This window comes from Cupressus sempervirens, chromosome 9 (genome assembly GCF_028749045.1).
Source record: "Cupressus sempervirens isolate cs-2001-9-10 chromosome 9, ASM2874904v1, whole genome shotgun sequence".
NCBI lineage: Eukaryota > Viridiplantae > Streptophyta > Pinopsida > Cupressales > Cupressaceae > Cupressus > Cupressus sempervirens.
In genome coordinates, this window is record NC_143126.1 from 202088409 (window position 1) to 202102004 (window position 13596).

Below are 13596 nucleotides of genomic sequence, written 5' to 3' on the forward strand. Positions count from 1 at the left end.
CTTTTTGGACCACTAATTGTAGTTGTACCCATGATATCTACAGCTATGGGAGTGACAGTTGATTCAGATTGAATCTGAGTACTTGGAAGTGGAACTGTAAATGAAGTAGGAACAAATTTAATTAACTGAGATGAATCCAATGTGGATGGAATTGAATGAGTTGATGATTGATCTCCATGCCCAAGGTCTGGTTTTTGACCATGTTTTGGTGCTACAACTAGTGGTTGAGGTGGTAACCAAACCCCTTCTCAATCGGGAGCTAGACCACCAAAACCTTGGTAGCCCATTTTTTCTACAATTTTTGCCCCTTTGCTATATAGAATTTTGGTGGATGCATCAACTCCTCTCTGAATTTGTGTACTGGATGAGGGATTCAAAGAATCCTAGTCATCATAATCATCATCAGTATCACTATGATGTGCTTCAGCTGGAGGCTCCTTATTCCACAATTTGTCAAACATTGTATCCTCTTCAACCTCATCAAGATCTGCAAAGGTATTTGGCTCACTGAGATTCTTCCTCATTTCCCAAAATTGAGAAATTTTACTTCGACTCCATCTAGCATCTATACATTCATTCATTAGCTCTTTTGGAATAGGTTTTGTAGATGGTTTATCAGCTTTCTTGTAGAAATTGGACGATGTCATGCCCTACACTTTTCCTTTCTATTTGTGCAATGCCATTATTTGTGATGACAATTCCTATATTGACATATTATTTTCAGCAGCATATTTCTCCATCTATTTTTTGACCTCCTCCCAGGATTCCATGTTTTTAAATTTTTCAATCAAAGGAATACTTTCATGTTGATATTTGCTTGCAGAAGTCCCAATGTCGTTAAGCCTTGCTCCAATTATGTTCAGTGGATCATACTGCCAGTGACTGTCAACATCAAATCAAAAAATTGAAAAAAAGCTTCTGCCACTTTGAATCCTCTTCTCTCAAATGTGAACCCTCCAAAGGAGAATGGCAAGGAGGGAAATATCATTTTCTTTTGTTGACCATGAAAGAGTACATCTATGCTCTCCATTTGTCATACATATTCCAATGCAAATACCCTCTCTGTTACATGTATTGGAAGTTTGTAGGGTTCTACCCATGAACCATAAAACCTTAACACAGTGTACTCTTCCATTAAGTACCAGTCAACCAATTGTAGTTCACTTTCGAGTTGAATGCAATTTCTACAAGTAACAGGCAATCTAGGCATTGGAGTGCCTGTACTTTTATGGTACATTGGTGCCAAAAAAAAGTCTAAAAAATTGTTGTAGTTCCTTCTGTTATCAATCATCCTTATCTGAGGTGTCCACTCATATATTGGATTTTGGCCTTGAGTCTGAGTGCAAATCTTGTTTGCCTCAAATAATGCACGATGCTTTGCTAGGAGAAGATAGCACAAGTAGGTTGTGAATGTAAATGTCTTCTATGAACCTCTTTGAATCATTAGTAATTGATCTTGCATGCAACGAACAATGTGCTCAATAAAACAATATCTTACTGGTTCTTTTTAAAAATGAATATGATAAAGCATTTCAAGAATGTTGGCATCCACTTGTTTGTTACTATCCAATCCCAAACAAAATGCTAGCAATGAAATATTGTCCTGTGCCCATAGCACAAAAAATTCAAAATTATAAGGAGGCATATGATTTGGACTCAGCCTACAACCGCTTATTATTCCTCTGATATAAGAATCTCTCTATTTTGCATCTAATTTTTCATAATCATCTGCCAGCTTTCCCAGGGTTTGACTATTGTTGTTGAAACCCTAGGTTCAACAGACTAGCAAATTCACTCTCAGTTATGGACAAAATTTCCTCCTAATTAATTTTATTCACAATTGCTTTTCTATTTTCATCATAATTTTTGATGCATAGCATAACAATTTCTAGGCAAGGGAATACTTGAGGTAATGCCATGTGTACTGACCAAGCTACCCATGGTACAATTTTATTTGTAGTTGCATTTACACTAGGGTTAAATGAACAAAATTTTGAAGCCTTATTTGAATCATTCCACTTGTTTTCAAGTGCAAATCTTATCTCCAGTATACCCTTATTTCCATGAATAACAGGATCATGTATATCATGGAATAAATCACTAAAACCTAGTGTTTTAAGAATATTGTGGAATTCTGTTATTTTTCCCATCTTGTTATTCTTGGTATTTGTTTTGCCCATCATGGTAAATATTTAAACATAGCTACAAGCCTACAGGGGTGATTCAAAAGTAAAACCTTACAGACTAAATTTTTTTATATAATATAAACAGTAAAGTTGTAAATCAAGAGGCTTGAAAAATTTAAAATGCGGGACATAAATTTTCAAGATTTTAGTAGTTACACTTACCCGTTCATGTTCACATTGCCCTTAGTTTTAATTTTTGCAGAGAGCTGAGAGACTGTAGTTTGTTGCTTTCCTTGGATCACAATCCTCAACCTAGAAATTAAGAATCCCTAACTTTGTTGTGCTGCCAAGGATTATTAATTTTTGTAATGTGTGTGAAGCTGCTTAATCAATGGAAAAGGCCAATTGTAATTAAGACTAATATTACTATTGCTAGTGGACTGTGGCATGTCCTGTAATGCGTGTGAAGCCGCTTAGCCGATGGAAAAGGCCAATTGTAAATTGTAATTAACAGTGACAAGACATCAATATACTATCTCCTGCAACTTAAGTGATACACACTGGACATAAATGTGTCACCATTCCAGACACTTGAACAAGGTCAAGGCTTCATTCCAGATGTTTAGTCCCGAAATAAACCTTCAACCGTTAATATATTATCATCAGACGGTAGTCTGAATCATGTAATTAATGTTTATCATTTAAATAACCCAAGCTTTGTTCATTTTTAATTTTTAATTTTTGTCTATAATCTACATGTAATTAATGTTTATCATTTCAATCATCTGAGATTTGTTCATTTTGTATTGGTAATAATAATAAGATATCTTTCATCTTATTATATATAGTTATAGATAAACTAAACTGCAATGGTATTGGTAACTATTGATAAAAAACTGTCAAAAATTGGTTGTACAATTTGGGAAGTGGTGTGTGGTTAGTGGTAGTGTACTAGTTAGATAATATTGCTATCATTGACATGACATTTAATTCTTTTTGGGTACACTGTACTCCGCAGACAACTTACCTTGATACATGTCAACATTCTGGTGACTACCTCGACAATTCTTCTTCCTTCAAGAAATGTTGGCCAAAATTAAACCTCAACCATTGATCTTGGATCATCAGACAGTCTAAGTTCTCAAATAATACATTTAACATAATTACAGTGTAGTGGCAAAGATTATGCTTCCATAATGTACAGTCAAACAACCACGTCTTTAAACCATCACTTGCCACTTGCCACTTGCCAATAATTTATGTAAGTTGGTATGTTAGGTTAGGCTACTTATTTCCCATCTTTTGAAAATAGCCATACCAACTATAACTTTTTGAAAACCATTCGCCATAACAAATAAATTAATTCAATTATTTGGAAAATAATTTTGCCATTTTTTTATTAAAAAGGTATCGGTTATTAAAATATTCGCCAACCAATATCCATATTTCAAAACATAATTCACCATCAATGTTAATAATTTTATTAAAAACAAAAATTATAATCGTCGTTATTTTATAAAAATTGTCTAAACTATTAAAAAATTTGCCACCAAATATCCATCGATTGATGCATAATTCACCAACACTATTAAATTTTTTTTCACCCAAATGACATTTAATTAGGGGGGGGTTCCTTAAAGTTATCCCTGCCGAGGGCTCTTTTTGCTAGGAGCAATGCTAGCAGAGGAAGAGATTTTCTCCCCTTCGACTTATTGTCTTAAGTTATTATCTTTAACAAAAAAAAAAAAAAAAAGAGTTTGAAAAACTTAGTAAAACTTTAGGTTAACTTCTTTTGGGTCACATGGCAGGGCATTACATACTAACCAGTTGGAGATTGAGCCAAAAAATTGTATTTATTTATTTATTTGTATTTATTCACCCATCTGCTAACAACAATAAAATAATGTCTAATAATTTATTATATAAATGTGTGTGGTGTGTGAGAAAGACATTATTTTCTCTTAATGTGATAGAATTAAGCCAACAAGCATCTAGAATCCACTTGGAACGAGTACCATTTAATTGCATTGAGGTCAATAATTCTGAACTTTAACCACATTAAACAACTAGTTTTCTCTTTAAATCTCAACAACTATGTGTTCTTAGAAATTACAATCTGTCAACAATAGCAACAACTTCATTTCACACACTAGGTAATTCTCTCTATCTAATCGATTATTGCCCTTTTGTTTTCTAAGGCATGTTATAACTTTCTTCCTTCTCTTTTACTGTTCTTCCTCTAAATACAATTAACAGTTCACAATTTCACTCTATCCTATTTTGAGGGTGATGATTAGAAGAGATTGTATAGCCAATACATTTTAGTTGATTTTATATGCTTATCATGACTTATTTCTGACATAGTTGATCTGGGTTTTTATTGTTTCCTTTGTTTATATATTTATTATCCCATTATAACTTCATTACAGTTGACTCTAATATTTCTACAAAAATAGATCTTTTGTGTACCCCATTAACATGTATACTTTATGTTTTTCTATATTTGTCATCAAATGTCTTGGAGACATAGCAATTGTGATGTTGACGTGTTGACTGGAGCATTGAATGCTCTCTCAAATTATCATTCACATGCCAACTTGGATACTCTTTCTTGTGTGGCTCCCTTAAAGTCATTTCCATATCAATTTTAAACTCCTTAGCATATACCATTGTTGCCTTCAATTTAGTTCATCCTATATTTCCAACTTCATAGGTGCAAAGCTTTATGCTTAGTCGCATACATGTTGAAATTTATTATGATGCCTTAGTTTCTATCACTTGTATCTATTCATAGTGAAGGCAGCAACATCATACTAGTTGTAATGGATGGTAATTATTTATTCTCTTGTTTGAAAGCATTCTTGTGTGCTTAATCCTTTCTTTGTCATTCCTTGTCTTTGTAGTTGTCTTATACTTAGTTTTTTTGATATTTTTAGTTAGTAGCATATGTTTGTTATATCTTGTGAATAACCAAGTACAACTCTTATTATATCTTTATTTTTAAAAGGATAGATAAGATATATGAAAGTGCAAATAATTCATCATTCTCTACTCTTTACTTAAACTCAACTTTTGAATTAATGGGAACATGTTTTGTTTAATGGTTTGTGAAATTAACTATATTTATGCAAAGTTATCATTGTTCTATTTATATGACAACATTTTTTCATCTCATTATTGTGGAATTCAATTCATTTTAGATAAATAGTAGGGACAGATTGACATGCACTACGTACTTAAATTATTTTTCTTCCTTTCTCTATCATGTAATGTGAATAAAGTTCCATAAAGTTTTACAGAGGAAGAAAATAAAGAGCCAAGGTATGTTGCACTAAATATTTTGTAATAAATTTGTGGTAAGTGGTGCCAAATTGATTGTGTGCTTAGTATGTTTATATGATATTGGATTTTGTTTTTGTGAAGTAATTATCAAGTTACATTTTTCAAGTTATTTTCACCTTGAGCTCCACAATGGTTTGGCAAAGAATGATTTCTCATTTTGTTTAAAAGATCATACACAATGAACAATATAGATAATGCACATGATAAGAATAAGTTTAGCAAATCAAAATCAACAATGTTGTCAAAATAATAAATTTAAATTATTAAAGACATCCATTTTTAGCCTCATGGCTCAAAATAAACTATCTAAATTATTAAAGACATCCATTTTTAGCCTCATGGCTCAAAATGCACTATCTAAATTATTAAAGACATTCATTTTTAGCCCCAGCTTCTCCTCCCTAAATTGTTCAATATTAACAATGGGTAAACAATTCAGCATCTTGATAATGAACTCAATTTCATCCCTTTCCACATCCTTGATCACAAAAATCTTTTTCTTGGATAGATAATGCAGTAAAAGATCAATGATGACATCTCGTAGAACATTCTTCCAGATCAATAGCACGTTGCATCTAATGGCTTTCATCTTCTTTATCATACCCAGAATATAATTCCTCTCCTCCTTCAAAATCATATCCATCATTGTATAATTAGAGACCATAATGTCCATCTTGGGAGGCAAAATTAGGAACCGTATTATGTCAATCTTCACATTCTCAATCCTATTGGAGCCTCCATCCACATGGCTTGCCTTCTTATCAAACACCAAACCCTTAACCATCTCTGTATCATCAATAGTCCTGCCCAATTTTTGAAAAAAATTGATGTTCCTCAAATCGAAAATGTTAGGCTTCACAGGCTCGACAACATTCAAGATGATGTCAACAACAAGCGGGGCCAATAAGGTAGAGTATTGGCTGACAACCTTACTGTTCAAACAAGTGCTTGCACTTTTCACCAAAGAGTCATGGTCCATCAATTCAATAGGAATAGTCATGGTAGTTAAAACCTCTATGGCCTTCTCAAAGGCCATATGAAAGGCATCCAACGTAATGGTAGGACGAACACCCTTAGAAAAAAAATTACGCATTGTTTAATTATCACACCGACAATGACAATAATTGTTGTCATACCATCACCAACAACAATATCTTGAGATTTTGAAAGTGTGGTTGGTTGAGTCACCTGCATTTGTTAAGAATGGTGGTACCATCATTGGTGATTATCACATCACCCAAGGATGTGCAAAGCATCTTGTCCATGCCCTTGGGACCTAGTGAGGTTCAAACTGCATCCACAAATGCCTTCACTACGATGTTGTTGGCATGTTGAATGACGTCCTTGTGCTTGGTGTCTATGTATTTTTATGTCTTGGTAGTCAGTGTTGCCTATAGGTGCTACACTATGGTCTCCATTTTCAACTTCTTCCAAAACATCTATGTGTTGTCTTTTTTGCCTCTCAAAACCCTAGCAACAAGTCAATAGATCAAATATCCTCTAATGAAACTTTGAGTATCAGATCAAATTCCTCTCACTTGAACAAGTTCATTCTCACTTCTCATTGTAGTCACTGGAAAATCCAAAGACTATATGATGAGATCAAGTAAAGATGATGACTCTAATATAGAGCCCATCCATGAGAAAGAAAACTAAAATTGTTGAGAGGCGCATTGCTGAGAACATGTATCAATATGATTGAAAATGCATTGAAGGTGTATTGTGACCCAATCAATTTTTTTTTGAATACTCTAGCTGTCATCAAATATTTGACATTGTTTGCAATCGATGGTATAAAAAACTCATTGAATCATCTTTGGCTAGCATCAATAGTTTGACGGGGTTTTTCATCAATGGTATAGCATATATGTCAAATCATCTCTAGTTGGCATCGATAGTTTGACATTTTGATTTAGTTGTTTGGCATCAGCATGTGATATAGATGGGGATGATTTTTTATGGATCTTCCTATCAATACATCATCGGTTGTGGAATGTGTCAAACATTTGATGCAATTTTAGCGATGTTGACATTTGATGTTTAACTATCGAAATCTCGACCAAAACTACGTAAAAAAATAGGTCCAAAAATTTAGTAGTGGGTGTATGTCTAAAAGAGGCTATGTTTGATTATTAGAAGTAGAGATCAAATAGAGCAACCTAGCAATGAAGGACAAAACAAATTTTATCAAATAGGAGATCATATTAGAATTAGAAAGAGGAGATTTGTAATCTAACATCACAGTGCTAACCAAAAGATCGGGTACTGACACATTCTAGTAAGTGAATTAGGGTAAATCTCTTAACAAAGTGGTCCTAACAAGCCTAATCAAATATCCTAATAGATTTCTTACTTAGTTTCAAGTTCAAGTCCTTTAATCAAGGTAGACTAAATAAGTCATGTAAGCTCTTAGCAGGGAAGATCCTTCATAAGGTAGATCACCATAAGTGATAAAATATTGTAGCCCTTAAAAGCACACTTTATTGCTTTAGTAGTGAAGATTTGTGGGTGGCATCCCCACCCCAATTTTACCTTCACCTTGGAGGATTTATGGGTAACCAAATATTTTATTTTATGTGTTTATATTTACTTTCATGTTTATGGATGTGATGAATAGTTAGATCTATTTCAATTTATGTTTATATGATTCATGATGCTGATATGAGATGGGTTAATGGTGAATACATTTGATTTGTTTCAAGAAGATAGAAGTTTTATAGATCTTGTTTCATCCCCTCCCCCCCAACAACCAGTATCTTACTTTCCTAAAAGACTTCCAACAATTGGTATGAAATCTTGCTCTCTTAGAAGAAGTCTAACCACTTGAGATTTGGGATCTCAGAGATGGAGGCTTATAAGTTGAGAAAGATGTTGAGAATTAGAAGTTTGGCATACATATCATAATACAACAACTTGAAGTAGCAAGAGAGGAGTTGAAGAAATCCTTAAAGAGAAGAAATTGGCTATCTAAAAAAATGACACTATATATCAAGAAGAAGACATTGAAGGACTACTTGATGATGGCAATTCTAGTGAAAGTTATGCAACAATAGTAAACCTATTAGAGAGAAACAATATACTAAATAAAAAGGTTAAAGGGTTGAAAGGAGAGAATGAAATACAACTAGTAAGACTATGTGAAGTGACTTAACTGAAAAGGAAAGTTGAAGAAGACAAAATAATGGTAAAAGATGACAATAGACAAATGGCTACTAGACTTGATGAAAGGACATCCAATGTGCAGAAGCTCATAAATAATTGAACTGGATAATCAGGAAGATTATAATGAGTGAGAAAATATAGAGGAAGAAATAAGGAGAAAGGTAAAGGAGAGTGGACAACAATATGTGTTCACTATTGAAGACATACCTGAGGAGACAACCAAATATTAATGTCTTGACTAAGGAAGAACTCAAGAATGAAGCATTCATTAATGTTACCTCGAATACACCTCTATCATGCATCAATCCAATTCTATTACAAATTCATGAATATCCAAGGATTGAGAATGTACTAATTGTGGATTCAAAACCAATTCATTCAACAGTCATAGTTGAAGAAAAGGGCCTACAAGATGTAAGCATTGAGGAACAGGGCAAGGCAATAATCACACTTCTACATCCAATACCTAAGAGCAATCTTGTCATTGACAAAGAAGAAGGAGAAGACAAAGAGGAAGAAGATAAGTATGCAATTGATGCCTTAGGACCTCATGTTGAGGGAATAAAGGAAGTTGTGAAAAAAAGGACCAAGGAATCACAAGAACCAAAAGTGCAAATGGCAGCTCAAGCATTAGTTCAACTACTAAGTGTTGTTCCTTCTACACTATCTAAAACAAAGAAAACTATTGCATCTGATTAGTAGGTGGTATCTACTCAGAAGGAGGCCATTTCAATTATTATTGCTACATCAAGCTAAGAGATGATGATTTCAAGACTAAGTGCTGAAGTGACACCATTGCAAACCACATTGCCAAGCACCAACATACCTAAGACAAAGAAGATGAAGAAGAAAGTCAAGTCACCTAGAAAGCTAGTGACATTAGATGAGGTAATAGTAATTCCCAAGTTTGATCTTGATAATATGAATCTTGATTAGATGCAAATTTTACAAGATGTATTGTCTAGGAAGAAAAAACAAGGAGGAATGAAGAGGGAATATAAAAAAAGGCAAGTACTACATGAGATTAGGGATATATTTGTTGATGTGCTTGATATACAAGGTAGTAATGAGTAGAAACCTCTTATAGACCAATTAGTTCACATTGTTGAGAATTTTAACAATGATGGAATTGAGTTGAATGAGAAATTATTGCACTAGTTAGAGAAAAAAATTGAGAAAAAAGTTTTGGAGAAAGTGTTAACTAAGATTGCTATAAGGAAAGTTGAACTTTCTAGCCTTGTAAACAATATAGAGGGAGTTGTAAAGAATATTCAAATTTTTGTATAAAAATTTGTGTGATGTACCAAGGTTCACACAATATATTCAAGATTAGATTGAGAAAGTATAGCTAGACCTAAAGTCTACCAGACATTCTTTGAGCATGGTCACAACTTTCAAGCTCTATTCATTTTAACAGATGGACACATGAGAGATAAATTGATTTCTATTCAATCCATATTGATACCTCATTTGGAGGTAATGCAAAGAGAGCTAGAATTATCAAATTAGGTTCACATCTCTCTACTATAGAAAGTCTCGTTTAATTGGTTGCTCAACTAGAGATTAAAATTTCAGTTTTGAAATATATCAAAACTAGTTGGGACAATGCACTTGTCATGGTTATATAGATTCACAAGCCATTTTTGGAGAAATATGGTTTAACCCCTTTACCCTAGTAGCCATAAGTGACAAAAACAAGGGGAAATAGACACACACACAAACAAACACACACGCACACACACACACACACACATATACATATATACAAGGGGGAATTAGAAGATCATGCATATGTCATAGAGGGAAGTTAGATAAAGATTTAAAGTATGACATAATGTAATGTATTACTCATTTTTTAAGACATTTATATATGATGTACATACTGAAGTCTTTATGAAGACCAAGTCATAGTCCAAGGGGGGGTGATGTTTTGAAATTTTGAATGGAATTATCAATCATGACAAAGTGTTTTTGCCAAAAATGTCAAAGGGGGAGATTGTTGATATCCAAGTCATGTTTCCTATTAGTGTTAAACACTTAGTCATTTACTAGGAAAATTTGGTCGGTCATCACTATGACCAAGCCACCAATGAAGGTTGGATGATTCTAGACTTGTTTACATTTCAGTTTGAGCTAAGCAAGTCTTAGGTTGCCAAGCACCCAGTATGTACTGAGTGCCAGTATATGTCAAGTAAGTCAAAAGTCAATAGATGTCAAGCTAAATAGATCTAGTTCATGTCAAGTCACATAGTTAGTGCCAATCATACATAATCTTAGGGATGGCATGAGTATTAGTTATGACTGAGCATCAAGGTATCCAAGTGCCAAGTAAACCATTTTTGGTATATGTGTTTGGAATGGCACAAAACTTATGTAAACTATTTTAGCCAACTTCTATACATGATTTAAAGGTTGTGGATATAGTTAAGGAGTTTTTTACATATTTTGTCAAAGGTCATCAATCCCTATGAAGGTAGTGTGACCAATCAAAACAATGGAAGGATTAAGCAACAAAATGGAGAAATTTGAATTGTTGATTATGATCTAGAACCTTCTCCTATTGGCTATTTAAGGAGGGTTTAAACCCTAAATTGAGGAGAGGATTAGGAGAGAGCAAAGAGACAAGTGCATGTGTGAAAGAGGCTATGTTTGATGATTACAAGAAAAGATCAAGTAGAGAAACCTATCAGTGAAGGACATTACCGAGTTTATCAAATAGGAGATCGTATCAGTATTGGAAAGAGGAGATTCTTAATCTAGCATCAGAGTGTTAACAAAAGGATTAGGTATTGATACATTCTAGCAAGTGAATCAGGGTAAATCTCTTAATAGAGTGGTCCTAACATGCCTATTCAAATCTCCTAACATAATGCTTACTTAGTTGTAATTTCAAATCCGTTAATCAAGGTAGACTAAATAAATCATGTAAGCTCTTAGTGAGGAAAACCCCTCATAGGGTAGAACACCAGAAGTGGTCAAACATTATTTCCTTAACAGGCACACTTTATTGTTGCAGTAGAAGATTTGTGAGTGTCATCCCCACCCCAGTTTTACCTTCACCTTGGATAGTTTCTGGGTAAACAAATCTTTTATGTTATGTGTTTACAATTTATATTCATGTTTATGGATGTGATGAATAGTTAGATCTATTTCAATTTATAGTTATATGATTAATGATGCTTATATGAGATGGATTAATGGTGAATGCATTTGATTTGTTTCAAGAAGATAGAAGTTTTATAGATCCTAATTAACCACCCCTCCTCCTCTTAGTATCTTACTTTCCTAAAAGACTTCCAATAGAGGTGACACCTCTTAAAGGAATTCAACAATTTTTCCATGTACATTTTTATGGTGTATTGAGTGACTTCCAATTTGTGTATTGATACCACACCCAAGCCTACATTGGAATTATGTCTAATACTTTACACTCATTATTTTAGCTTCTACATGGCACATACAAGTATTCCAATTGTATTTATCCTACAATTTTTTAATTTTCTTATGGTTGAGAAAGGTTTTCATGTGTCATTTAGTGAGCTTGTATTGTGGGGAAATCATTTTTGAATGTTGGGAAAACTCAAATGGAAGTATCGAGTCAATACGACATAATTTTAGAATCTATTACACAACATGCATCTTTTATTCCCTCTTATCATTATAGAACATGGTTAGTAACCAAAAAAAAACCTAGTGACATGTTGTGTGATTGATCCAATATGTAAGCTTGGAAAGAAATCTTTTGAGACCCACAGACGAAGAATTTTTTAAACAAAAGTGTGACATTTACTAGATGGTGCCATTGTTATGAATTTTGTGCACCATCTCTTTATAAGAAAAATATATTTGTCTATCTTCAATCAACGAAAACTATTTTAACTGGGCATCTTGTCAAATATTTGGCAATCAACCTCTTACCTAGTTGTTGATATTATCACCACCTCTAAGAAGGTCTAGCTAATTCCCTTGAAACAAATAAGAAAGGCCATTGAAATTTCTTATTGTCACTAATGAGGAGGGCATTCCCACATGGGTATAGAGTTGGGATTTTTGCATATCACAACTTCATCCATACTCTGTAACAATAGGGGCCCTTTAAATGTCTTAACAACATCTTCACAATAAATTGGGAGAGAGAAAAAGTTTCCAAGGCTGAATTGAGAAAGAAAAGCCTTGGGTACAAGCCACCCATTTCATTTCACAGTTTTATTTTCCTTGATTATAGTATCAAACCTATCATCCTCTTGAGGTAATTCATCTCCTAAAACTTGTCAAATAGTTCTTATGTCACTGTCTACACTCAAGAATTCTTGATTTATTCTTTGATAATGAAAGTTTGCACTTGAGTGTAGCTAACTTTTTTTGAGGTTTATTAACCTCTTAATTTTTTACCTCTTATGTTTGGAAAAGAGGTTAAGAATATTCTCCAAAATATGTGTTTTGGATTTCCCACCTAACCTCTTTTTAGTTAGAGATGTTAAGAATGGGAGAAGGAATAAGTGTTTTGGGCACATTTCTTAACCTCTTTTGCATTTTGTGGTTAATGATTCGATTGAAAACACAACTTTTGAAGGCTTTCATTAACTTGACATAAGTTTTAATTCAAGAATTGGGTTTCAAAAATTTGAAGTTTCGAGCAGAGTTGGGAACGAGTTGGAGGCATTAAGACCATAAAATCAATAAAAATGCAATAAATTATAGACTCTTTCAAGTTTGAATTTTGGTACATTTGAGTTTGTTTTAACTCAAGAAGATGTATTTTTGCAATCTAGTAGGTACAAAAACCAAGGCAACGTCTGGCAATATCTAGGGACAAAGACTAACAAGGACAAAGCTCCAAACCAAAACAGCTAGAACATTTCTTTATCAAAGGGTTATAGAGTCACCCAAAAGGAACAACAAAGGGACTAACCAGAGAAATAGACAAGCCAAAAATGGGGCACACAACAAAAACTTCAAACTAGAC

General features: G+C 33.5%; 1 pseudogene; it reads right to left on the bottom strand.

Annotated features, from left to right (window-relative positions):
* Positions 1-5811: 5811 nt before the first annotated feature.
* Positions 5812-6829, bottom strand: LOC149538189 (T-complex protein 1 subunit delta pseudogene; annotated as a pseudogene).
* Between the last annotated feature and the right edge of the window lie 6767 nt (positions 6830-13596).